Genomic DNA, 21,498 nt, shown 5'->3' with positions numbered 1-21,498 from the left:
TGCTCCTATGATTTAAAAATATCTAATTTTAGTCCTGTGATTTGATATATAAACTAATCTTAGTCTAATTATAACATACTGTTTAACATTGTTAGTGAGGCCCTCACGTGCGCGTCACATGCCAGATTAATTTTGTCTTTTGTCTTTAAACCACAATCACTTATTCCTTGTATACGACTACACGTTCCATCTCTCTGTCTTCCAGATGCTGAAGGACCTCAGTAACCTTGTTTACGTGTCCATAGTCCAGCATTCTCTGCTAGCAGTGGAGACAAAATATATGCTACAACTCAGCAAACTTCAGAGTTCAACATTGAGGATATGGTAATGCCTGAAAGTGTAGTTTCCAGTTTCATGGAGGCTATCCCTGCTCCTGAAATAATAGAGAACTTTGTTGGACGTACTACTGTCTGCTTTTGATGCCTCTGTGGGACTACTGTCTGCTATTGATGCCATCTTCCATCAGCCGCAGTTTAGTAAATCAAGTGAAGATGTAAGCATTTGCAACAAAACATAAAGGAGAAAATTAGATATAAACCAAAAAAAATCTGAGGCTGTATTAGAAAAAACTCATCCATATAACATATGGTGCATATAACATATGACATTCAACCAGTCTTATAGTATTATCAGAGCCACAAACAAGGCAACCGCCTTAAGCGGTTAAGCCTCACTTGAGTAAAAGCCTCACTTTAAAATAAGTCTTTGTATATATTATTTAAAGCCTAACAAAATTGTCCAGCTTTAACTAGTGCATACTGTTTATTAAAAAAAAAAAAAAACTAGTGCATACTGTATTTGTTTGAACTTAACTAATTTATATTAGGTCTCCCTTTACAGGTTATGTTATTCTTATTTTCATAGTTGAGACCCAAAATTATTTGGTATAAGACTTTATTCGTAAAATAGTAAGGATACACTAAAAAAAAAAAACACAGGTTATTATTTTCGTCTCGCTTGCCATCGAGAAGGCCCTAAGTATTATCAAATAAATTTCAAATAGTTGTTCTGTCTTTGCCTCCTCAGAAGTGTTTGGTAACCCAACTTATCATTAGCTTTTTCCAGAAGCTGCTACGCCTTCCGTCGAAAAGCAGAAGCGGCCTCACCCCCTCCTTTTAGAAGCCAGAAGCTGGGAGATCACTGTGGCACTGGTGACTGTAAATTAATGAAATTTCGATAATACCAGGCTCTACCCTCCCTTGGTTGAAGCAATTACTCGATTGCCATGAAACCCTCTTCTCTTTGATTGATATCTAGACGCCGCATCAATCTCTCTCCCTCTGACGCCTCCTCACCTGCCTCTCATCAGGATTTCGGGTTGGAAATCGAAGGCTGCGTTTGGGGGGGGGGGGGGGGGGGGGTTCTTTTTAGCTCCCCTGCTTATAAGCACAAGACCTTTGGTAACCCAGCTTCTTGTCTGCTTTTTCAAGAAGCAGTGGCTTCTTTCGACAACTGAAGCCGCCTCACCCCTGCTTTTAATGAGTCTTTTGAAATACTAATGGGTACGTACCCTCATGGATTAAGAGTAATTACGGCCCAATACCATTCGTGAAAACGCTGCTCTTCCATTCGCGTCTTCTCCCTCATCTCTGCCGCTCTCCTTCATAGACGTCGATCAAAACCCCAGGATGGTTGTCGGAGTAAGTAGAGAAGGAAGGAAAACCCGAGAAAAAGGATTAGTATTGGTTCAGAATCAGAGAAGGAAGACTGGAAGATAGAGACGCGATGGACTGACGTCATTTTGATTTTCTGGTGAGTTCTCTTCTTCTCCATTTCGCGCCGGAGCCATGCAAACGGCGCCGTTCTTGACCTAATAGAATGTTGAGTTTGGGGATTCTACTGCTTTAATCTATTGCCATTGATTTTAGTTCTTTCATCTAAAGCTGTGGAATTGTTTAATTTCGTTTCAGGTTGAGTGTTTTTGACCATGTCTTGGTGCACGATTGAGTCTGACCCAGGTAAAATTCTTCAGAAATTCATCAAATTTTACGTTTTGCACAGTTATTATGTGCTTTGAATATTTCTGTAAAATTTGATTTGGGACAGTATGATTGGGTGAGATTTTACCTTGAATATATGATTAAGTTTGGATTGCAATGACAACCGAAAAGAGGAAATAGTTATTGAACTACCTGAGTTTTGAAGTCTAGGTATAATAGCTATTGAATCAATATTGGAAGGCCACCGAATTTTTGATGTTATGGCTAGTATGGAACAGAGTTTTTTAGTATAAAGAGTTGAAATTTTGAGGAGAAGCATTAGCTTTGGAACGTAGAGTGAGAGTGGAAAGATTTGAGTAGTGGTTAAGAGGGAAAGATGTTTGAAACTCAAGGTTGTGCTTTGCATTTCAGGGGTCTTTACTGAGCTTATTTAGCAGACGCAAGTAAAAGGTGTGCAGGTATGGGTTCTTTGATGCCTCTGTTGTAGGTCCTTCTCTTGCTGCTGTGATCATAATTTGTTGCCAGTCCAATGGTACTGATGTGTGTGTCTTCTCTCATTTGACTAAGTTCAACTTATTTATATAGCTATGCAACTAGACAAGCACAATCCAAATGTGTTGGTTATGAACACTTTAAGATGTTGTAGGCAATCTGATAATTCTGGCAAAAATGAAGGTTATTTTATATCTTTTGTCCTTAAATCATATCCAGACATCTAGTATGATGTTATGTTTATGTCTTATTTGGAATTGGAACCTTTAATTTCTCATATGTTCTGCATTGATGTGGGTCATGGCCACCTTCAACTTTTATGCTTATGTTCAGTCCCTTTTTCGGCAATGGGAGGTCCTTTATTTTTCCTTTTGCTTCATTCTCTCATTTAATGCGAGGTTCCGTCCAAATTTTATTGATATGGTGGTGAGTACTATTGCTTCATTCTCTCATTTAATCAGCATTTAGGACCTGAGTTTGGTGGTGAAGCATGTTAGTTATCTTCAATTTAGAGGAAAGAACTAACACCTAGTACTGGTTTTGATTTACTATCAAGATCAGAGGAGAAAGTGAAGCTTCTAAAGGTAAAGAGTAACACATTAGTGATAGCTGAATTTATAAGCTATTGATTTTCCTTATTCACACTTAAGATTGTCAATTGTAGCAAGGGTAAACAAGGGTCTTTCCCGCAGAGGACTAAGGTTATAACTACTCAAAACAATGTCACAAAAGTGACCACTGTTCCTAGCGAACAGCAGTCGAAAACCTAATTAAAAACCTAATCTAAACTACTCAGAAAATTACGAAAATTTACAGAGATACACTACACACACAGGGCGTCTCGCACACAAAATTTGGTATTATTCGGATATCGTTTACTATATAAAATAATTACAAAAATATAGAGGACAGAAAGTAACGAAAACAGATTTTAAGATGGTTTGAAAACAATATGATAAAGATAGTTAGGGAAGATGCATCCACCCCGGACAATCACACACAAGATAATTTGTTCAATCCTAATTCAATTAATCTAGATGAAGATGCTCAGGTTGGCTCGGTACGCTTGAACACAACCTATTACCCTTTCTTACTTCGTACGCTAGGCAGGAAGTGCTCTACACCTAGACTATTCCCAAGCAATGCAACCTAAAGGTACGCTTATTAGATTAAACATGCAGAGATCATTAAGGTCTAAAAGAGTTTGAGACATCACTAGGCATCGCAATAAACTTAGCGCCTTGCTAAACCTAGGACTTAGTTTACTTGATAGTGAAAACTAACAATTGCTTCTCTAGAAGGTTTGAGGAATCCAACTATTGATCCAGGCATCAAACAATCAAAGCGGTAGAACCCTAACATGCATACTAAGCGTGCACTCAAAGCATACAAGCAAGAATTCATCAATGGAAAAGCAGTAAACAAAAGTCTCATCTTGAATTAAAAGAAAATAAAATCAAAGGTCAAATCATCTTGTAGTTCATGTCTAGGGGCTTCAAGCAGCCCCCTAACTAATAAAAACTAGTTAAACATAGAAGAAACAAAACAAACTAAAGAAGGGGAGGCAGAGAGAGCGAGAGAGAGAGAGCTGCTGCAGAATCATCTCCTTTTATATGGTTAGAGGTTGCCTCCATCTTTCTTGTTGTGTAGGAAATCCAAAACTTAAAAGAATTAGGGTTAGCGTGCTTAGGTGGAGTTTTCCTATTGGCTCTTGAACTTGATGACTCATTCCAACCATTCACATCATGCCATTTGTCTATATTGAGCTGATATATGAAGCACAAACTCGTCCTCGGGCTTTTCGGTGTGATTTGGGCTTCGAAACATAAATTCCCGTCCAACCTCAGATTCACGCGCAGCCTGACCTTCTTGTACTAAATCGGTCATAACTTTCTCTAGAAAAATGATATTGACGAACCGTAAAAAGATCTGGAAACTAGACATCCGAGGCTTTCTATAAATATAAAGATCATCATCTGGATCGTTCTGAGCTGGTCTCAGTGCTCTGTCGAAGTTAACTGATCTGCACAAGCAGATTTCCCGATTTTGCCTTTCAATCCCTCTTTTACTTCTTTTCTCCTTCTTTACTCCAAGATACCTATAAAACAAATAAACAACGTAAATAACTAGAAAATATACTAAACTAACAAAGAAAGTATAGAGATTAACGCTATTAATATCACATAATTATGCTCCTATCAAATACCCCCACACTTAAGCTTTGCTAGTCCCTAGCAAACAGAGAACTAACTAGACAAAAGACACGGACCTAATATCTTCCAAACATCTCAGATAATTTATAATCCCACCGGTATGGTCAACAAGATTCACACAACCACATGTCAGAATTCATAACCTCACTTAAAAGTTAATTTATTTTGATAACCATAGTGCTAAAGTTATAATACATGAACAATCAAACTAGTGCAACAAAGGAGAACCAACTTATTCATGTGTCAAACTAGCGTCAACTCAATTTCTCACAAAGATGCTCTCAATTTCTTTTCACTCATGATTTTCTGACTTGATGTATAAGCATATATTTCACTCAAGTTATATGTGAGAGGAATGATGTAATAAGACAAACAAATAGCTCACATATGATAACAAGAAAGAAAGGCTTTTTCTGAATTTTTTTTTTTTTTTTTTACATATGATCCCATGATTGGAATGCCAAAACTCGGACGAAAGGCCAGTGACACCATATGCTCACCCCTCCACACAAGTCTCCACAAATCGAATGCACAACTTCAAAGATCAAAAAGGTCTTTATTCAAGGTTACAATGGGGCCAAGGGTTAAGGTTAAATGAAAGAAAGGATAGGAAATTCAAAGATCCTAAGAACCTAGTGGAGCACTAGAAGAACATAAGAGATAAAAGAATCTTGAAACTCTTCAAGGTAATCAATTTTCGAACACATGAAGCACGCAATTTTTTTTTTCAAGGCCAGATGTCATCTTTTTGGGCCTTTGCTTCATTATAACCTCAACAGCTACAACATGAATGTATCAAATCCAAGGAAGTATTTTGCTTTTTGATTCTTTTGATTTTTCTTTTTCGGCTATCACATATTTTTTTTCTGTTTTTTTTTTTTTTTTCAACAGCCATAACCACATACTCTTTTTTTTTTCTCTTCCTTGGATCGATGTACAATGAACTCCCCCACACTTGCTTACAAAAGTACCTTGAACATACATATATCTCTAAAAATATTTGCTCCACTAATTCCTTAGAATAGGGTAAGGATAAATCTATACTAAGCTTAGGGTTAAGGAATTTGTGGGTGATGAAACAAAAAGGCTTAATTAGGCTCAAGGGGGTTAACTAGGGGATTGCACATCTTGTGTGCATAAAAGGGACACAGGTTAATTTGGCTATGGTGGTAATCCTAGTGCCTTTATCCCTTCCCATCCATCATGCAATTCAACCATACGCTTCAAGAGGCTTTGGGGCAAGTTCTAGCATTTGTCCTTATAAAATATGCAAGTCGAATCCGAATCTCAACCAAGATGAATAAAAGATGAGATCATGCAAAATCCTCGTCAAGAAAATAAGATGATTCTATACTAAGCACTCAGAAAAGAAATAGCACATATACAGGCTCAAAAGCTCACAAGGGTTTAAATCAAGTTTAACCTGTCATAGCATGCATCCATCAATTCTCAAGTGTTACATTAATCCAACCATCAATGTATATAAATCAAGCACAATAATCATCAAAATCTATTAACAATTATTTGAAATCAAGAATCCAACACGTGCCTGCAATCCTTTTGTGACCAACATATAAATCCGAAAGTTCATGCTCATCATAGAGTTGGAAGACTCCTAAGACTCAAAGAAAAATAAAACCTAAAACTAGACTCTTTTTTTATTTTTTTTATTTTTTATTTTTTAAACAAAGAATGACTCAAAAACAAATTGACAAATTTGTATTTCCCTCCCCCACACTTAAACTAGACATTGTCCTCAATGTATGGCAATATAACGCACAATGCACAAGGAAAGCATAGAGAAAGAAAATCCAAAAGAGGGCAAGTAGGAAGATAAGAAAGGTTATAGAAAAGCTCCCCCTTGTAGACCTCCAGCTGCTCACAACCTTTGGAGAGGACTGAAATTAGACACCATCTGCAAGGCACAAGGCCTTGACTTCCACAATGGAAGCTCCGTGCTATATGGACTCCAAAAGGTCGCAAATTTGCGCAGGTCCCTGTTTTGCTGGACTGACCTTTCGGTACTCAAAGTGGAACTGGGAACGCAGCAGAACTCCGAATCCAGTTCTGTAAAATCGTACAGAAACTAGACTCAGAGAGCTTTCGATGCATATATGGCACGTCTCCTGGTTCCATCGGAGCTAAAAACGGCAGCCGTTCAAAGTGAACTGATCCGCGAGGCAGAAAAACTGTTTTGCTCAAAAGTGATTTTCCTCAAACTTTCCTCAACTATATGACCTGCACACAAATCAAAAGCATAAAAACGAACAAATATGAAGCAAAGATTGAGAAGAAGAGGAATAAAGAGAGCGTCTCTTATGATTAGAAGTTTTGAATGCCGCAATCTTCTTCCTCCATTAATTGGGTTGCCTCCCAAGAAGCGCTTGGTTTAACGTCTTCAGCCTGACATAGCAACTCTTCATCAAGAGTAATCAGGAGGTTTAGGTCTTGGTGCCACCAAATGCTTTACTCTCTTTAGTGATGTTTCATGATCTCTTGACAGCAACTTGGGTACTTTAGGAGCAATGGAAAGATATGATTGGATGCTCTTCTTTTTATTTCTCTTCTTCCATTGTCTTCTTCTCTTCTTAAATCTACGAAGCATGGATAGAAGGATCTCCTCATTAGATTTCAGATGCTCACAGATCACCATCTCCACATGATCGACAAAGGCAAGAGCGCTGTGGAGAGAAAGAACATGCGTAGAGATTGAATGTGGCAAGGAATAATCAGGTGGTCTACCAGGTGCTAGAAGTAGAGGCCTAAATGTAGGAGCTTTGATGGTCTCCTTCTCTAAGCAATCACCTATGTCATCCTTGTAATTTTCTTGAACCTCATGATGTATTGTGATTGCTTCCGGCATGTGGAGCGCATTGTCATTAAACTCAATTTGAAGTTCCTCATTGAAAGAATCCTCATCATCACTATATGCACAAGCTTCAAGCTCGGTTGTGTATCGTACTGCATAATCCTCACAAGTCACGACCTTGAGTTTCTCTTCATGGGACTCATCCAAATCCAAGCTTTCATCCTCATCAAATATTAATTCAAGTGGTGCATCATGAGGTTGAAGCAAGGTTGTAGCTGTAGGGGGCTCCCATAGAGTTGTCATAGGTGTAGGAGGGTGCTCTTGCGGTACCATGGTCTCTAAAATCTCATCAACTACCGGCCAATCATCATCCTCATTCGTAGAAGCTTCTTGACTTGGTTCTTGCTCCTTTGAATCTTCATTCAAGCATGCCAAAATTGTCTCCACATGTTGCCCAATGTTCTCAACAGATTCGTTAATATTCTGCCTACAAGTTTTCATGTCTTGGATACAAGAATCCACAATCTGCGAAAAGGAAGAAACATTTTTAGTCATAGAAGCAACTAAATCTTCAAGAGAGTCACCTTGAGGTGTTGGCGTTTGATAATCATGGTATGATAATGAAGAAGCTTCAAAATCATTAAAGGATCCTTGTTGGACATTTGAGTAGTCGTTCCACTCAAAGTATGGAGGATAATTCCATGCCGGATTATATGGAGGCGCATATTGATCATTCCACTGCCCTTGGTTCGCTTGATATCCTCCAAACATGCTACTTTGATCAAAGTAACTTTGATATTGCATGTTTGGACATGTCTCCGTTGAATGCCCAACCAGGGAGCACATGGAACATGCTTCATAATCTCGATGCCACATCTGAAACAAAGAAAATAAAAATAAAAATAAATTAGTAAGATACAAAAACAATCAAAAACAGAAAACAAAAACACAAGTAATTAAAACACAATAGTCCCCGGCGACACGGCGCCAAAAATTGATAGCTGAATTTATAAGCTATTGATTTTCCTTATTCACACTTAAGATTGTCAATTGTAGCAAGGGTAAACAAGGGTCTTTCCCGCAGAGGACTAAGGTTATAACTACTCAAAACAATGTCACAAAAGTGACCACTGTTCCTAGCGAACAGCAGTCGAAAACCTAATTAAAAACCTAATCTAAACTACTCAGAAAATTACGAAAATTTACAGAGATACACTACACACACAGGGCGTCTCGCACACAAAATTTGGTATTATTCGGATATCGTTTACTATATAAAATAATTACAAAAATATAGAGGACAGAAAGTAACGAAAACAGATTTTAAGATGGTTTGAAAACAATATGATAAAGATAGTTAGGGAAGATGCATCCACCCCGGACAATCACACACAAGATAATTTGTTCAATCCTAATTCAATTAATCTAGATGAAGATGCTCAGGTTGGCTCGGTACGCTTGAACACAACCTATTACCCTTTCTTACTTCGTACGCTAGGCAGGAAGTGCTCTACACCTAGACTATTCCCAAGCAATGCAACCTAAAGGTACGCTTATTAGATTAAACATGCAGAGATCATTAAGGTCTAAAAGAGTTTGAGACATCACTAGGCATCGCAATAAACTTAGCGCCTTGCTAAACCTAGGACTTAGTTTACTTGATAGTGAAAACTAACAATTGCTTCTCTAGAAGGTTTGAGGAATCCAACTATTGATCCAGGCATCAAACAATCAAAGCGGTAGAACCCTAACATGCATACTAAGCGTGCACTCAAAGCATACAAGCAAGAATTCATCAATGGAAAAGCAGTAAACAAAAGTCTCATCTTGAATTAAAAGAAAATAAAATCAAAGGTCAAATCATCTTGTAGTTCATGTCTAGGGGCTTCAAGCAGCCCCCTAACTAATAAAAACTAGTTAAACATAGAAGAAACAAAACAAACTAAAGAAGGGGAGGCAGAGAGAGCGAGAGAGAGAGAGCTGCTGCAGAATCATCTCCTTTTATATGGTTAGAGGTTGCCTCCATCTTTCTTGTTGTGTAGGAAATCCAAAACTTAAAAGAATTAGGGTTAGCGTGCTTAGGTGGAGTTTTCCTATTGGCTCTTGAACTTGATGACTCATTCCAACCATTCACATCATGCCATTTGTCTATATTGAGCTGATATATGAAGCACAAACTCGTCCTCGGGCTTTTCGGTGTGATTTGGGCTTCGAAACATAAATTCCCGTCCAACCTCAGATTCACGCGCAGCCTGACCTTCTTGTACTAAATCGGTCATAACTTTCTCTAGAAAAATGATATTGACGAACCGTAAAAAGATCTGGAAACTAGACATCCGAGGCTTTCTATAAATATAAAGATCATCATCTGGATCGTTCTGAGCTGGTCTCAGTGCTCTGTCGAAGTTAACTGATCTGCACAAGCAGATTTCCCGATTTTGCCTTTCAATCCCTCTTTTACTTCTTTTCTCCTTCTTTACTCCAAGATACCTATAAAACAAATAAACAACGTAAATAACTAGAAAATATACTAAACTAACAAAGAAAGTATAGAGATTAACGCTATTAATATCACATAATTATGCTCCTAGTACTGGTTTTGATTTACTATCAAGATCAGAGGAGAAAGTGAAGCTTCTAAAGGTAAAGAGTAACACATTAGGTTGTTATTAGCTTTTGTTTGGTGGTTGGCTATTGGCTTACTGTGTGGTTCTTATGATTGTTGGTATTTCTATCTTTTGTAGAGTGCTTGGACTAAAGCTGAACAAGAGGAAGAGAGGCAAGCTATGGGATTCTCATGTTAAAGTAGATTAAGTGATAAGAAAGTTTCTGCAGTTGATCAACTTAATGATCGTTGTGAATTTTTTTTGTTTGTTTCTTTTGTATTATAATACTTTGGGTGTATAAAACTTGGATTGGATGCATGAATTTAAAGCCGTCATGTGGTCGAATTGATTGACAGATTTTCTTCGTAGTTCATTAGCAATCTTCCAAGTTCAGTTGATTATATTGAATACTTTACCTTCTAGACATCCCCATAATTTTAACTATATAGTAATATTTAAAATTATTCAATAATAATCATATAATCACCATGGTTTATAAAAAGAGTGCTTGACCCAAAGCACCAAAATAAGCCAAATTTATCTTACTTACTCCAGCAACAAATTTTTATTTTCACTAACCCAATTTATAGTATAATGACAAATATACCCTCAGCCTAATTAAACAATCTCAAACTATGCCACTCTCTCATCTCTCTCCCCTCTCTCTGTGCAAAATCACTGGCCACTCACTCACACTCTCTCTCTCTCTCACAGAAATAGTTCCTCATGTCATCAGAATCGAAGGCAGCCCAGTCATGTCATCGGAATAGCTCGCTAAGGCAGTGGGACTGACGGACGTCGTAGATCGTGACCTTGTTGGGCGGGCAGAACGGGTCGGGTCCGCCGTTGAGGACTACGAAGTAGTGGCAGTGGAAGAGCATCTGGACTAATCCGACGCCGTGTCGTGGATCGGAGGGGTCGCAGTGCCAGCGGCGGAAGGGGTCGCAGGTGTAGACGCGGAAGCCGGAGTCGGTGGCGGCAGAGAAGCAGGTGTGGTCCTAGTTGAAAGCCAGATGGAGGAGAGTGGTGGGGGATTGGGTCGGGTTTGGGGTTTCTGGTCCGTGCTTTGCTCCGGATCGGAGCTCACGAAAATGTTGTTCTGCCTTTTTTTTTTTTTTTTTAAGGTAAAATGGGGCAGAAGGCCCAAAAAGAGAGAAAAAAAGTTTTATCCGGGGGGTAATACAGGACTATTGGGGGGCAATAGACGTTTTTAAATTAATATAATCTTTTCATTTTTTTCTTTAATCAAAGTTTTAACTGTCTAATTTTAGGAATATTAGTTCCCATTCCGGCTACCAAAAGTTCTATTGAGGGGCAATAGGCGTCTATTGGGGGGCAATAGACGTTTTGAATTGATGTAATCTCCTCTTTTTTTCTTTAATCAAAGTTTTATTTGTCTAAATTTAAGGAGATTAGTTCTCATTCTGGCGACTGAAAGTCCTATTGGAGGGTAATAAACGTCTATTGGGGGGCAATACATGGCTGATAGACGTCTATTAAGGGGCAATAGACGTCTATTGGGGGGCAATAGACCTCTATTGCCCTTCTATTGCGGGGCAATAGATGTCTATTGGGGGCAATAAACCTTTCCGGTGAGATTTTCAGAAAATTCCGGTGGGCGGCAGCCGGTGACCAGAATCCGGCGGCCAATGACAGGATTCTGGCCACCGGTGATCGGTGACTGGATTCCGGCGACCGGTGACGGGGTTCCGGTGAAGTCTCTATGGTTTCTCTCTCTTTCATTATCTCTCTCTCTCTAAGTAATAAAGGGGTGAGGGTAAAATGGTATTAAAAAAAATTTAAAAACAAAAAAAAAAATCTTAATGGAGTATTAGGGAAGACCTCCTTAGAGTGTTTTGGGTAAGAGGGAATTAAAAAAACTTAATGTGGTAAGTGGAAAAAAAATCTCTAAAAATGAGGTAAATGGACAAAAACCCTTATAAAAATTAATAACTACATGGACATAATAAAGATTAAACAGTTAGTTTAAAGGTCAATTGAACTACATTATATTACCAAACAATCAAGGCAAAATAATATTTCATGTCCAAATTAGTCATTCTACAAACATAAAGCACAAGCCAGTTTTGAGTTTACCAAACACTTTCCACTGCTTTTGCCACTAACAGCTCTTATAAAAAGCCAGTTTACCAAACACTCTGCTTTGCTTTTCAGCCACTTATTCTCAGAAATAAGCAGAAGCAAGTTTTTATGAAAAGACCAGCCATACCAAACATAGCCGAAGCCTCAATCAAGCAAGGCTGCTTGGCAATTTGATTCAGGTTAGTTGGGAGATCTAAATGGAAGGAGGAGCATGTCAGTCTCTCTCCCTCTGCTTCGTTTTTATATCTTTAATCAAATTGTTGTTATATTTGTTTTGATTTTCGTAGTTATGGGAATGATTATCAAAATGGTTAATTGAATTTCTATGGGCTGTGATGAACTTGATGCACTTTCAATTGGTCCATTTGTTTGAATTGAATACACAGAGGAAAATTTTAGAATCTTTATGGCTTAAGGAGTAGTATCATACTTGACATGTTTTCACAAGAATGGATTTTGGTTGGTTTCTAGGTTTGAACTTTTATCAAAATGAAGGCCCTTGTTCGGGTCAATGAGAAATTACTGGATGCATCAAGTTTTGAAATCATTCTTCATTGGATTCTGTACTTTTGCAGTTCGGAATTGTCTCTTTGACTGGATGGGGTCTGCTTATTTTTAGTGGATACAAGTTTTTCACCGGAGGCAAAGGCAAGAAGGAAGAGGTATTTTGTGTTCTTTTAAACCTTGAGCATTATGTTTTTTATTTCTTGGTTACAGTTTGGCCTAGGCATCAAATATACAAAGCAAGATTTCATTTCAGAGTTGTTTGGATGTGTATTGTTGTTAATATGAAAGAATGTGTGCAGTGGCTTCTGGTCATAATTTTAAGTTAGTCAAGCACACATGATATGCCTCCCTGTATATAATTGTTTTCATGAATACCCAATTACCTAGGATGCCAGAAGTGGGGGAAAAGGAGTGGAAGGTTGTGAATTGTGAGAGGCTTCTTTTATGCATCAAAAAGTGGGTTCCTGATTCTGAATTTTAATAACTACAGGTAAGAGATCATGATTCTATATGGAGGGGACACTAGAGCTTAGCTACCCAATGAGCAGATAGTTGGACCTGATTGATAGATGAGCATCTTTGTCACCATTTATGTTAAGGACGGAGGAGAAAGTAGTGAATCATTTTTGTCTTTTTTTTTTCCTTTTCTGTTGTTTCTTTCTATTTCTACATCATTTTGAATTTATCTGTTGTTTCCTTTTCTGCCTACGTGCCTATTCCTCCTAGACTCGAGACCTTCTCTTGACCCTCAAGGGAGTCTACTTAAGTAAGAAAAAATTACACTAGTGATCCACCTGATTGGATTGGTAGATTGAAACATGCATCTATTTGGGTTGGTCAAGTCACTGAGAGTGAGCTGGAGGATTTTCAGTGCATATGATTTTCAGAGCTGGAGGAATTTTGTCTAATCAGGATTCCCTAAACATACGTGTATAGTTGAACTTTTTGGGTAGCTTCGTGGATAAATGTAATTATACTATAATCTAAAGCCGAATGTCCTTGACTGTTCATCCCTGTTCATTCAACTGTTCATAAGGATGCGAAATTACGGTATTGCCCTCGGTTTTCCCTGAATTACCATGCCACTATTTCCTCACAATATATAAATAAGCAAAATCCCTCATTTTTGTGTCTTCGGGAAGACTCTATCAAGATCGACGTTCACTGTTTCGCAGCAGCAAACGCAGCCAGCAACATCAACAACAAAATCGATATTTCTTCTGTTCATCCCTGTTCATTCAACTGTTCATAAGTGAAGTGGCGGGTTTGCCCTTCGGAACGCTTTGTTGCCGATTGTTATTACTGAGAGCTTCTATTTGGGAGAGAGAGACTGTGAGAGGAAAGAAGAAGTTATCGATCTTTGTTGCCGAAGAGAGAGAGAGGGAGAGAGAGAAGTGATTGATCTGGATTTGTTTCAGAAGAGGTATCTGCGTCTGAGTCTGTTTTGGGTTGCAATTTTTTTTAATTTTATTATTATTGTTTTTTTTTTATCTCTCAGCACTGTTGTTGGGTTGTGAATGATGATGGGCGATACGATCTTTGATTGATTGTACTTTTGGCTTTTCCTAATTGGGGCTTTTGGATTTTTTCTCCGATTCTTCTCAAACGGAAAATGAAGGGAGCCTTTTCGATAAAATTTGAGAAACCCAGAACCAAAACGTACGTGATTTGTTGATTTCGGAAATCGGGAATTGAATTTTGTTGCGTTTGGGTTGTGATTTTAGGGCCTTAATTTTGTTTGATTAGCTTTGAGGGTTAGGGTTATTGAATTGGGGGTTTCCTTGGGTGATTGAATTTCATTCTCCAATTTCATAATTTTGATTCCGAGTTTGTTGAAAGTTAAATTCAGTAACTCAGTTTGTTGTGTTTATGCTTAATTAAAGAGTTGGTTAATATGAATGATTGAAATGAAATTTCCGAATATACTCATGGATTTTTTCAAGGAAAGGACTGTTGCTTTAGGAAATTGGATAACTGATTTGGGTTTTTGGAGATAAGGTTCTTGACATAAGTAAACTGGTCTGCTTTTAAGACACAAGGAAGAAGAGTTCTGGAAAAGCAAATTGATTTGGTTTCTTTGCATTCATTGTGAAAGTGTGTTGTTTGATCGAATGTTTCCTCTTTTTCAATGCTTTAAGAAGTTAGAATTAGATTCTTTTAATTGTATTGGAGTTTCAGTCATGCTTGGTGAAAAAAAATTCTGAGTTTGTATAAGAGAAAACTGAGAATTGATTATTGGAGCACAAAATTTCATTCCTTCAATTATTTTGTTTTCATTCTTTTCTGGTATTGTTTTATTAATGTGCCTTTCTACTTGGGATTCTATTAGGAACTGTTTGAAATTGTTGTTTAGTTTGTATGAGTTGTTTAAAATTGTAGTTTTGTGTTTCTAAATTTGGTCTATTTTGTATATTAGCATGTAGGTCAAAGTAATTTGGGTTTGAGTTTGTGTTTGAATGAGTATGTATATATTTGTATGGATGTGTTCTATGGAATGAGTGTCTATATATGTGTTATGTTATGTATATATATCTATTTAGCAATCTGCAAGTAATGATTTGATTGTTTGCAGATTGTTCCTATTTGGTATAGGTTGTGGTATTGGTTTTTTTTTTTTTTTTTTTTTTTTTCTAATATTTAGATGATATAGCTTTTTGTGTCATGAGTTGATTTTGTAGTTTTAAAACAAAATTTGTGTTGTGATGTATACATGTACAGATTAAAGCACTGTATTAATTCAGCCTTTTCCCTTGCTCTTGCAGAGATAACTGAGATCTTTAGGTGGGTAACAAGACTTCACAGATTGGTTGGAGCTAATTTCAATTTAACATTGGTTGACTTAGTGACAAACCAATTTCAAGCACCACTTGATTATTCTTTTCCTCCCAATTGTTCATATCAATAGAGCTTTACATACAAAATTATTAACAACAACAAATCCCGCAGCATCGCGCGGGGACTTTTGCTAGTGTAATTTACATAAGGAAGCTGCTTCTGTGTATGCAAAAGAATGTTGACGCATTAAGCTGATGGAGGATAACCACTGGTCTTTCAGGTTCATCAGTGTTATAATCTTCTCCAGTTGATCAAAAGAGGAAGATATTTCTGTACGTGAGATATGCATGCATAAGTTTGTTATTTCTCTCTCTTACAGGCAGCTTTTTGTTTGTGAACTTGTTGTTTTGATGGAGTTGTTTATGATGCAAAGATATATCTGCAAACTTATTGTCTGCAAATCTTTTTGAAATGCATTCTATACTGCTCTCTATTTGTATCACAGGCAATAGGACTAATGAAAGTGCAATATTTTCCCTCTTCTGTAGGTCAAGGAGCCTATTCTTCAATACACAAAGCGCCAAAAATCTCAAGCCCTCTGAAAAAATTTCGGAATTTGCCAATGTCGCCTACCATGGGCTGCCTTTTCTTTGCTACCATTAAAACTTGGATTAGTAAGGTGACTAGTTATAACAACATGCTGTAAGCATTTGAACGAGATGTATTAGAAGTCTAATGTGCCAATCAGAAATCAATTGTTATGATATTTTTGGTGGTTACTTGATATCAATCTTCTTGTTTTTTTGGTTAAATAGAACTTGCATTAGATGAAACACATATTACAAAAGTAATACAGAGAAAATAGGAGTCCTAGGCCCAAAAACTCAATAGACAACCCATACCTAAAACTAAAGCCGAAGCCCAAAAGCCAAAAATACCAAAAGAACCAAGACCTAACACCAAACTCTTCACTTCAACGCCTCTGCTGGCCGCCATGGTGATACTGCGACCAAACTGAACCCGACAGAATCTTGACATCCAAAGGCCAAGTAAACTCTCCACCATCATTCTCCACACCTAAATTGCAAGCACAGGAAGAACAACAAGAACAAAACAAAGAACTTAGTAAAGGTAGTCGTGGAGGTGGATACCACCATGCATCACAACACCACTGGTCCAGCGATGTCCACAATCTTCGGTGGTTTGCCGGTACTGCTGCAATATTCATGTGTGAAGTTAAGTGAACAGGTCTCTGTCGAGACATCAAGGGTTGACTGTGAAGATGAGGTTGTGGAAAAAGAGAAAATTCGGATGAAGATGAGAGGGTGAGGTGTTTGAGATGGAGGAGATTGTGAGATTTGATAGTAGATCTGGAAATTTGATGAACAATTGGGCAAGAACAAGGAAAGATAGAAAGAGAAAGAGACATAAACAGATCTAAAGCTGAGACCAAGCTCAGGAAACTCACCACAAAATGGTGGAGACGTGTAATGCCCCGTACCTTAAAAAATTTTACTAGTTACATTTTACCGTGGTTGACCGAAGAGGGACTTTTTCTTTAGTCCGGTAAATTAGGAAATTTCTTTGAGAATGTTGTAGTATACGAAAAATCGAGTTCATGGACATGTAGTTTGTTTAAATCGGAGTTTCTACGGAAAAATTCCACCCCCCCCTTCTGCTCTTTTTCTTCTCTTCGAACCCGGAACCCATTTCCGGTGAAACCACCTCCGCCGGCCTAATCACCGGCCATTAGAGGATCCTCTCTTCCTCCTATTGCATCTAAGGTAAGATTTCTGGATTGGGTAGCTTTGATTTGTGGCAAAACGATGAGGGATTTTCAGAAAATGGAGAAATCGGAGGTTGCTTCGATCTCCGGTTTTCCAGCGGTTTCGGTCGGATTTCTTTGGGGTTTTGGTGGCTGGTACGATGCTAACCTTCATCCCTAATCCCTTGCAGCTTATTTTGGCCGGTGGAGGAAGAATCTAGGTGGAGGAATTACGGGGAACAGTGGTGTGAACAGTAGCAGCCGAGTTCTTGATTTTGGAATTGAATTTCCGGCCATTTCTACTTGGAATTGGTTGTTGTTGCAGGTATATGAATTTTTGGGCTTGTTGTGGAGATTGTGTAGGTGAATTTTGGTGGCCGGATTTGGGTGTTGGAGGGGTGGCGCATGAAGCCACGCGCCGTTGCTGTTGGTGGTGGTGAGGAGGCTCTGTCAGCCCCTCCAAAATCCTTAATTTAATTTTTGAGTTATGTTTTAGGCTTGAGGTTGTTTGGTTTGAGATTTCTTGGAAATTTGATGTTGGTTAAGGTTGTTTTGAATATTATGGTTTATAATTTTATGGGTGGAATCTCTTGGTTAAATGCTATTAGTGATATTGCAAAATTGAATATTTTTGTTGAGAATTGGAGATGGGAATGTGGAGATTTTGGAAAAGGAAATTATGTTATATTTTGGTGGTTAATTATGATTAAGGAATTGAAATTAAATTGATTGAGTTATCGAAACGATCCTTGTGAAGATTAAAGATTAAGCGAGGGCATTGAGTAGTTATGGAATGCCGAGTTTGAGAATTTAAATCATAAATTGAAGAGAGGGAATTTTAGAGGAAATTTTGTGAATAACAAGTAATATTTTCCGAAGGATTAAGCTTTGTTTCTTAGATTAAGTCCTTATTGAGGTTATTTATATCCTGCCAATTATTACAGGACGTACTGAGCCTCGAGCGAGGAGGACACGGGTAGACAGCAGGATTAGCTGTGAGATTCACTAGCTGTGAGATTCACTAGTGAGATTCACTAGTGAGTGGACTTTTATTTTATTTAAATAATGCATGCAGCATGGTATTAAGTTTTTATTGGAATACTATTTGAGTAAATGTGATTTTTTTTGTGGAAAGAAAAGAATTTACAGAAAGGAGTTGGCAAGGAGGCTATTTACAGCGCATGCGGACATTACCTAGTCGGCAGTCCCTTCTAGGTAATAGTCTGGTCGGCAGTCCCTTCCAGACTACATCTCGGTCGGCAGTCCCTTCCAGGTGACATGAGGTAGTTAGTTGGCAGTCCCTTCTAACTACCTGTGGTTAGTCGGCAGTCCCTTCTAACCACCGCCTCCTAAATCCGGTCGGCAGTCCCTTCCGATGCGTCATCTGGGCGTCAGTCCCCTCCAGATGACATGAGATGACTAGACAGCAGTCCTCTCTAGTCATCAAACGAGGTTTCTTAAAAAAGGATATTTCAAAAAAAAAAGAAGGATTTAATTGGAAACGTTGTGAAATCTCGCTTCATGTCGGTTTTGTTAACAAGAGAAATGGGGAAGCATTCAATTAATTGTTTCATAATTTGTCTCAGTTTTGTCAACTCACTCTAACGGTTTTTAAATGTTTTCCCCTGGGCCCTTTGGTTTCAAATGCCCAGATTTCAGATTGGCCGAGATCGCGTCCAGGAACTTAAGGCATAGGAATCAGCGCTTCCGTTTTGACTGTAGGTTAATACTTAACCTACCTTGTATGATATCGGCTTAGTTATGTAGATCTGCTCTGATAACCATTTTAATTTGGAGAATATTAATGCTTGAGAATCTATTATCGTATTGAAGTTAAGGTTGAATTCGTACTTCCTGAATGTAACTTATACACGTGGAATGTAAATATTGGATTGTGCATGTGAGTAGGAGCTTAATATTAATCATGTCCAGGTTTTGTGAACTTTTGGGTAGCCTATTTTAGGGGAGGTTCTGTCGATTTTTCGGTAGGATTTCACCTGAAGTGGGCCCCACAGGCTCGTATCTGGGTTTCAGGGTGAAACTTGGGTCGGGTCCTGTCAAGACGCACCACAGAGGGTGGAGAAACCGGAGACTTGCCGACTCTCAAAATGGCAGAGGAGAGAAGAGGGGTTTTTGAGTTTCTAAGGTATCAATCAGAAATCAATTGTTATTAATGTTACTAATATATTTGTATAAATTATTTTTAAAATTGTCCAATATTAATCATGTGATCACCATGATTTATAAAAATTAAAGGGCCAATGATAAAAGAGGTCATTTTGAAGTGTCTTATTATAATTCAGGATACACAAATGTCCCCATGATAATTAAGGTCACCTCTTCACAACCTACCACTAGAGTTACATTTAATTACAAAAACTGCCACCTACATGTCTCTCTCTCCCTCAAGCCCGTCTGAACCTTTATCAACTGCTCTCTCTCTCTCTCTCTTCTTCTTCTTCTTCTTCTCCTCCACACAGACACATACCTTGAAAGAGTGTGAATGTCAAAGAATGACGCGTCGTTAGGATCGGTGTACGAGTTCTTGAAGCGGTGCCGACTCGCCGGTAATCGGATCACTCCAAATCGTTCAGGTCGATCCGGCGTCGTACGACTCCTCTTCGTCTCTTGACGTACTCGTCATGATCGGAGAGCACGACGTTGAAATAGAACCCCTCGTTGCGCTCGAAAAATCTGAGGCCGATGAAGGCGTGCTTGTCGGTGCCGTCCTCGATCTTAAGGACGAAGTAGCTCGACGAGTCGAGCACGGTCTCGATGGAGGTCGCTGGAGTTTGGATCCTCAAGTCGGATCTCGCACTGGTCGATTGATTTGTGGTATCAAGTTAGTGATGCGATTTCGTTTGTGAATTTTGTTCTTGCGGTAGTGAATTTTGATTTGATTTGATTGTATTACAGTGATCGCGGTGGTGAAGATGTTGACAAAGTTTGAGACGAAGAGTAATAAGAGTGAAGGGAGTACTGCGCTTCCATACTAAGATGCCGTGGATCCTCGCGAGTCTGCACAGTGGTGTGATCCAGCTATGGGACGGACCTCTTCGCGGTGTTCATTTCCACAAATCTCAGCCTCTCTTTGTGTTTGGAGGTACAAATTTCATATGTGCATGTGTATTTTCGGTTTCGTTGGCATTTGTTATATGCAATTGTTTTTTATGATTGCAGTATCTGGTTTTGGTTTGTTGTCGTTGCAAATCGTATAGATCTAGGTTGAAGGAAACTGTAATTAGAAAAAATAGTGGAAGGGGAATTTTGAATTGGATGCCAGGAGAATGTGAAATTTACATAAACTGAGCTGAATAGCAGTAGTGGAATGATGAAGTAATGAATTATTAATGTTCCAATTGATAGAGCATGTAGAGTGGCTTATCAAATTGAGACTATAATTTTTGTGTTGGTACTTGTTTTCAATTTTATCTGGAAATAGCCATACTTGGAAATGTAACACCTTCAAAAATATTTAAAAAATTATTAAAGAAATATTCTAGTTGCAGCAAGAGACAATGAAGAATTAATGCTTCTGTACGATGCCACCATTTTGTGAATGGGTTATACATAAAATACAATCAGATTTCAGATTTCATATGATGTTTGTATTACATGTAAGCAATTTTGGTTTTTATTTTTTATTTTTTTCCTTAACACCTTATGATTGATCTAGAAATGGAGCAAGTTTTATTTTCACATTTATTGTAATGCTGGGCTTTTAGCTTAACTACTTTCAGATCCAGTAAGATTTGTTTTTGAAAACTTTATGTTATTAGAGTTTAGAAATAGCTTACCAATGAAACTAAACTGATTTAGTATGAGTATTGTTGGCAAACAAGCTCCCTTTCCTTGACTAGTTGATACCCATGTTACTCTTGCACAAATTGATTTACCCTTGGGGATAGGGGATTCTGTATTTTGTTTCTATAGAAGATCATTAACTTGTAGATGGTATAGTTCAGGTTTTAATTAATTTGTGTTGGGTTTTTGCAGGCGACGATTACAAGATTAAAGTTTGTAACTACAAGCTGCATATATGTCTTTTTCCTCTTCTCTGGCATCTAATTATATTCGTCCCGTGCAATCTCACTTTTTTATGCTTGAAGCTTTGTTGAATGATTTGTACAATGATGCAAGTTTTATAATGGTCTATGCTCCATATGCTCTATGCACTTTAGTGATTCTCATTAAGGTTTATGAATACCATTCTTTTTAAGGCAATGATTTCTTATTCTTGGTCCCCATATGGAGGATTTCTTAATCTTTACAAGCAACATGCCTTTTA

At 38.1% G+C, this 21,498-nt stretch overlaps 3 long non-coding RNA genes across 5 annotated transcripts; all 3 read left to right on the top strand.

Annotated features, from left to right (window-relative positions):
- Window positions 1-986: 986 nt before the first annotated feature.
- LOC133741369 (uncharacterized) lies at window positions 987-10,433 on the top strand. Of its 2 annotated transcripts, none has more exons than XR_009861853.1 (4): window positions 987-1,752; window positions 1,911-1,958; window positions 2,352-3,016; window positions 10,199-10,433. It is a non-coding gene; the product is annotated as an uncharacterized LOC133741369 (long non-coding RNA). The 2 variants fall into 2 exon arrangements; XR_009861854.1 differs by lacking the exon at window positions 10,199-10,433 and adding an exon at window positions 10,098-10,181.
- A 1,806-nt stretch (window positions 10,434-12,239) lies between these two features.
- Window positions 12,240-16,210, top strand: LOC133740839 (uncharacterized). Of its 2 annotated transcripts, XR_009861458.1 has the most exons (5): window positions 12,240-12,342; window positions 12,739-12,825; window positions 13,058-13,160; window positions 15,726-15,781; window positions 15,994-16,210. It is a non-coding gene; the product is annotated as an uncharacterized LOC133740839 (long non-coding RNA). The 2 variants fall into 2 exon arrangements; XR_009861457.1 differs by lacking the exon at window positions 13,058-13,160.
- Window positions 16,211-19,691: 3,481 nt separating this feature from the next.
- On the top strand, window positions 19,692-21,498 carry LOC133735756 (uncharacterized). Its single transcript, XR_009859253.1, has 3 exons — window positions 19,692-20,045; window positions 20,127-20,313; window positions 21,207-21,498. It is a non-coding gene; the product is annotated as an uncharacterized LOC133735756 (long non-coding RNA).

This window comes from Rosa rugosa, chromosome 3, assembly GCF_958449725.1.
Source record: "Rosa rugosa chromosome 3, drRosRugo1.1, whole genome shotgun sequence".
NCBI lineage: Eukaryota > Viridiplantae > Streptophyta > Magnoliopsida > Rosales > Rosaceae > Rosa > Rosa rugosa.
This window is presented reverse-complemented; position numbering and strand designations above follow the sequence as displayed.